The 6,523-nt window shown below is 45.0% G+C and overlaps 1 long non-coding RNA gene across 1 annotated transcript in view; it reads right to left on the bottom strand.

Moving 5' to 3' along the window:
- Positions 1–3,881, bottom strand: part of LOC139257045 (uncharacterized) — a 71,205-nt gene extending 67,324 nt beyond the window's left edge. The window contains exons 1-2 of the long non-coding RNA XR_011592220.1: positions 3,821–3,881; positions 3,012–3,098 (exon numbers count right to left, since the gene is read on the bottom strand). This is a non-coding gene — a long non-coding RNA (uncharacterized lncRNA). The remainder of the gene's footprint in view (positions 1–3,011; positions 3,099–3,820) is intronic.
- Positions 3,882–6,523: the final 2,642 nt, after the last annotated feature.

The raw sequence follows: 6,523 nt of genomic DNA on the forward strand, positions 1-6,523 counted from the left end.
ATTTGGAATTTCAAAAGACTTTTGACAAGGTCCCACACAAGAGATTAGTGAGCAAAATTAAAGCACATGGTATTGGGGGTAATGTATTGACTTGGATAGAGAACCGGTTGGCAGACAGGAAGCAAAGAGTAGGAATAAACGGGTCTTTTTCAGAATGGCAGGCAGTGACTAGTGGGGTGCTGCAAGGTTCAGTGCATTGATCCCAACTATTTACAATATATATTAATGATTTAGACGATGGAATTGAAGGTAATATCAATGCACTACGCTGGGTGGCAGTGTGAGCTGTGAGTAGGATGCTAAGAGGCTGCAGAGTGACTTGGACAGGTTAGGTGAATGGGCAATTGCATGGCAGATGCAGTATAATGTGGATTATTGTGAGGTTATCCACTTTGGTGGCAAAAACAGGAAGGCAGATTATCTGAATGGTGAGAGATTAGTAAAATGGGAGGTGCAAATAGACCTGGGTGTCATGGTACATCAAGTCACTGAAGGTAGGCATGCAGGTCCAGCAGGCAGTAAAGAAAGCAACTGGCATGCTGGCCTTCATAGCGAGGGGGTTTGAGTATAGGAGCAGGGAGGTGTCACTGCAGTTGTACAGGGCCTTGGTGAGGCCACACCTTGAGTATTGTGTGCAGTCTTGGTCTATTAATCTGAGCAAGGACTTGCTTGCTATTGAGGGAGTGCAGCGAAGGTTCACCAGACTAATTCCCGGGATGGCAGGACTGACATATGAAGAAAGACTGGATCAGCTAGGCTTATACTCACTGGAATTTAGAAGAATGAGAGGGGATCTCATAGAAACATATAAAATAATGACGGGACTGGACAGGTTAGAGGCAGAAAGAATGTTCCTGATGTTGGGGAAGTCCAGAATCAGGGTCACAGTCTAAGGATAAGGGATAAGCCATATCGGACTGAAATGAGGAGAAACTTTTTCACCCAGAGAGTGGTAAACCTGTGCAATTCTCTACCACAGAAAGTTGTGGAGTCCAGTTCGTTGGATATATTCAAGAGGGAGTTAGATGTGGCCCTTACGGCTAAGGGGATCAGGGGGTATAGAGAGAAAGCGGGAGTGAAGTACTGAAGTTGCATGATCAGATTGAATGGTGGTGCAGGCTCGAAGGGCCGAATGGCCTACTCCTGCACCTATTTTCGATGTTTCTTTCCATTCTTGGTGTGTGAGTGTGTTTTGCGCTGTATCTGTCCATTTCTGTTATGTGAATGTGAGCTCTACTCCATACCCAACATTCTCCAGTATGTTAGTATTGTTTTACTGTGTACCACCAATTCCTGAGAGAGTATTGGTTTTACTTTCGAACTGTCAGTTTGTGTTATGGAGGTGAGTTTTCTGCTGAATCTGTCGGTCTCTGGTAAATGAGTCTGAGTTTTACTCTGTATCTATCTGTCTCTGGTATGCGAGTGTGGGCCTTTATCTGTATCTCTCCATTTCTGTTATGGGAGCCTGGGTTTTATTCTGTACCTGTCACGTTCTGACATGTGATTGTGGGCCTTACTCTATACCTGCCAGTTTCTGTTTAATTGTGAGTGGACTTTCCTTTGTACCTGTTAGTTTCTGGAATGAAAGAGAGATCTTTACCCTGTACCTGTCAATTACTGGATCGTGAGTCTGGGCATGTCACTGTATGTCAATTTATGTTAAGGGAATATGGATTTTAAGATGTCAGCCTCTGATATGTTAGTATGGGTTTTATACTGTATCTCTCAGTCTCTGATATGTGAGTGTGGGTTTTATACTGTATCACTCAGTCTCTGATATGTGAGTGTGGGTTTTATACTGTATCACTGTCTCTGATATGTGAGTATGGGTTTTATACTGTATCTCTCAGTCTCTGATATGTGAGTGTGGGTTTTGTACTGTATCTCTCAGTCTCTCATATGTGATTGTGGGTTTTATACTGTATCTCTCAGTCTCTGATATGTGAGTATGGGTTTTATACTGTATCTCTCAGTCTCTGAGATGTGAGTATGGGTTTTATACTGTATCTCTCAGTCTCTGATATGTGAGTATGGGTTTTATACTGTATCACTCAGTCCCTGATATGTGAGTATGGGTTTTATACTGTATCACTCAGTCTCTGATATGTGAGTATGGGTTTTATACTGTATCTCTCAGTCTCTCATATGTGAGTGTAGGTTTTATACTGTATCACGCAGTCTCTGATATGCAAGTGTGTGTATTTTTCTGTAATTGTCAGGTTTTGGTGTGTGTTGAGGTTTAATCTGTGCCTCTCAGTTTCTGCTGCGGTAGTCTGAGTTTAATCTGTATTTTCCAGTCTCTGGTATGTGAACGTGAGAATCAATTTTAATTTTTACCTGTATTTCTCTGATATGTGAGTGAAGAGTTTGCGTTCTCCATGTCATTGTTCAGATGTGTGTGTGGGTTTTACTCTGCCCCTATCAGTTTCTGCGATGCAAGTAACAATTTTACTTACTGCCTTTCAGTTTTCCGATATGTGCACATGGGATTTACACTTTACCTGTCACTCTCTGGTATGTAAGTGGGGATTTTATTCTGTTACTGTCACTTTCATATATGTTGGTGTGTGTTGTATACTGTATCTGTCAGTCTGTGGTACGGGAATGTGGGTTTTATTCTGCACCTGTCATCTTCTGGTATGTTCGGGGGGTTAAATACTGAATCCGTCAGATTCTGAAACATGAAAATGGTTTTTGCTCTGTACCCATCAGCTTCTGATATGTGAGTGTGGTTTATACTTTCTGTTTGACATTTTTTCTGATAGATGATTGTGTTTTATTCTCTACCTGCCAGTTTCTGGCAAGTGAGTGTGGGTGTTTAATGTACCTGTCAGTGTGATCTGTTTCAATGGTGAAACAGCATGTGATTATACTGCTCCATGTGGCTGTAAGATTCACAATGTAACTCTGCCACTTCGGATCACTGTGGGACTGACAGCTTCTGCTGTCTGTGACAATAGGATTGAGGCCAGTTCTGTGTCGCTGCACTCTGTGAGTGATAATCTACTTACTGTGTGTGAGAAGGAGCTGCCTGCACTGTGCCTTGTATTCTGGGTGGAGGAATGATCACATTTGTTCTGGCTGGTTGAAGAATTTTGCTGTGAGAATAATAATACGAGAACATTATTAGTTCTAAGATATGGATTAGGGGGACAATACGATGTATCTGAGTGAATGACAATGTAGCTCTCGATCATCAGCAACACGGTTCTGGGGAACTCAGTTCACCGAAATATAACGCGTCTTTAAAATATCTTCTCCCACTCTCCTCTCCTGGTACCTGCAATAGATGCACTTTGTGAAATTCCCCATATCCTCACTGTCAGACTGTGTTTCCACTGCTCACTGCCCAAGAACAACAGACACAGTGAGATTGGAACTGAATCAGGAACATTCACTACTGATTTGGGGAAAGAAAGCAGCAATGATTTGAAAGAGCGAGGTGGTTTACTTTCTCTGTCACCTTACACTGTCCACACACAGCCTGAGAATGGCCTCCCCCTTCCCCCACTCACACCATGTCCCGGAACTAGTTCCTGCTCCACTCTGCCTCTTACACACAGCCCCCGAGGGAACTAAACCAGGAACGTTCACTGCTGGTGTGGAGAGAGAAAGCAGCAGGTTATAAATAGCGGATTCTGCCGATTCTGTCTCCCTTACCCTGGACACACACTGTCCACACACAGCCCGAGAATGGCCTCTCCCTTCCCCCACTCACACCACGCACTGACACTGGTTCTTGGTCCACTCTGCCCCTTACACACAGCCCCCGACTCCCCCTGAACTCCCCCCGGACTCAATGCTGATCTCTGAGCCTTACCCCGGGGTCGTGGTGTCTCCAATCCCGGCTGTTGTAAACCATCTTCTTCCGCTCACTGAGTGAATGGTGATCACAGGCAGGGCTGGGGCAGGGGAGGGTGCATGTGCTATTCTGCTCACTGGGAATGACACAGGGGGTGGGGCTGAACCGCGCATGCGCAGCTCTCTGTGTTAATTCAATCTGTAAAATTCAATTTACTTTTATCAGAATCTGAGCAAAGGAACTCAGCTGTTACTTTACCAAGATGGCCGCGCATGCGCTTTGCTGCTCACTGAACCAAGATGGCGGAGGACTGACCCTGTCTTCCTGTACAAAGATCGCCGCCGTTACCCGGGGCCTGTGACCGGGAAAAAGCCTCAAGGCTGCAGCCGCCAATATTGGATTTCTCCAGAAAAATAGACTCATTAATGTCCGGTCCCTTCCATTTTGGTCCTTTTCTTACTCTAGATTGTTTCACTTCTCACGTAATTCATCTTTTCCCACATCAAATCCCAAACTTGTTTCATTTGAGTATCCAGCTTGTGGATGTCTCAGACTGAACCGGCGTGTCTCACTTTACACTCATTTAACGTTCCTTTTAACCAACCCTTGAAAGAACTATCTTGCGTAAGACTGTAGATCTGTTATTTTCTGTATTTAACGATTGTTGAATGCGGTTAATAGATCTTCACACATACTGCATGTGATCAACTTTGAAATGTTCTGACCTTTGTAATTGCCTTTGCTTATTTTGATGGGTTAGTTGATTACAATTACTTGTTACTAACATACCTTGCAGTATTTCTTGCATCAAAATAATTGTTTAAATACTTCCTTTATCAGGTCTTTAGCTTCCCCACTGATCTCTGTTTCTTCTTGTGGGGGAATCGAGAACTCGGTGGCAAAGTCTGAGCATAAGGGGGGCCCCAATTAAAATGGAAATGAAGAGGAATTTCTTCTCTCAGAGGGTCGTGAATCTTTGAAATTCTCTACCCCAAAGAACAGTGGAGTCTGGGTCTTTGAAAATATTTAAGTTGCAGATAGCGTGCTTTTTAAAGAGAATGGAGTCAAGGTTTATGGGGAGAGGGCAGGGAAGCGGAATTGAGGCCAAGATCAGATCAGCCAAGATCTTATTGTATTGCGGGGTGGGTGAAGAGGCCTGATGGCTGCTGCTGCCCCTATTTCTTACGTTGTTAGCGTTGGTTAGGGGCTGGGTTTAGATGTAGGTTTAGTGGTTGTGGTTTGTGGTTATTTGTTTAGGATTGGAATTAGTGATTGGGATAGTCAATAGGATATTCGGCTTAGGATATAATGATTAACTTAGAAAGCACTATTGGCAATATCAGTGTTACTGGACATGCCCTTTTCCATTTCATGTTTTTAACCTCACAGAGCCGAATCACAAAACAGCCTCACAATGTGTTCATTCAAGGAACCAGCTTTCCTGCACAAGCCTAATTTCTTTCTGTCAACAACACATCGTAATCTCAACATTTCTCATGGAAAAATAAATTAGTGACATTAGATTTGGGTATTTTGGAACAATAAAAGATGGATACAGTTGTTGCACTGGTTACATCCAATCATCAACCTGCCTGAAAAGGACTTCTGGCAATAATCTGTCACCAGGCCCCACCAGTCACTGTCTGATTCCTCCATCGTCTCTTCATTCATTATCCACCATTCCCCCTAACTGGAGCTGCTTTCACCGGCATGACCATTCTCCATACTGAGGCTATCTGATTATCAAGCAGACCATGATCACCGGCATGGACTGGTTAGTCCGAGTGGCTCATTTCTGTGTAATTCTGTAATTTTGTAGTCTCATTGTAAGTGGTCCCTGGATTTGGTGCCTCAGTGTAAGGGGAGCCTGGATTGGGTGCCTCAGTGTAAGGGGTCCCTGGCTTTGGTGCCTCAGTGTAAGGGGTCCATGGATTTTGTGCCTCAGTGTAAGGGGTCCCTGGATTTGGTGCCTCAGTGTAAGGGGTCCATGGATTTGGTGCCTCAGTGTAACGGGTCCCTGGATTTGGTGCCTCAGTGTAAGGGGTCCCTGGATTTGATGACTCAGTGTAAGGGGTCCCTGGATTTGGTGCCACAGTGTAAGGGGTCCCTGGATTTGGTGTCTCAGTGTAAGGGGTCCCTGGATTTGATGCCTCAGTGTAAGGGGTCCCTGGATTTGGTGCCTCAGTGTTAGGGGTCCCTGGATTTGGTGCCTCAGTGTAACGGTCCCCGGATTTAATGTCTCAGTGTAAGGGGTCCCTGGATTTGATTCGTCAGTGTAAGGGGTCCCTGGATTTGGTGCCTCAGTGTAAGGGGTCCCTGGATTTGGTGCCTCAGTGTCAGGGGTCCCGGAATTTGGTTCCTCAGTGTAAGGGGTCCCTGGATTTGGTGCCTCAGTGTAAGGGTCCCCGGATTTAATGTCTCAGTGTAAGGGGTCCCTGGATTTGATTCCTCAGTGTAAGGGGTCCCTGGATTTGGTGCCTCAGTGTAAGGGGTCCCTGGAATTGGAGCCTCAGTGTAAGGGGTCCCTGGATTTGGTGCCTCAGTGTAAGTTGTCCCCGGATTTAATGTCTCAGTGTAAGGGGTCCCTGGATTTGATGCCTCAGTGTCAGGAGTCCATGGATTTGATGCCTCAGTGTAAGGGGTCCCTGGATTTGGTGCCTCAGTGTAAGTTGTCCCTGGATTTGATGCCCCAGTGCAAGTGGCCCCTGGATTTGATGCCCC

This window comes from Pristiophorus japonicus, unplaced genomic scaffold, assembly GCF_044704955.1.
Source record: "Pristiophorus japonicus isolate sPriJap1 unplaced genomic scaffold, sPriJap1.hap1 HAP1_SCAFFOLD_80, whole genome shotgun sequence".
NCBI lineage: Eukaryota > Metazoa > Chordata > Chondrichthyes > Pristiophoridae > Pristiophorus > Pristiophorus japonicus.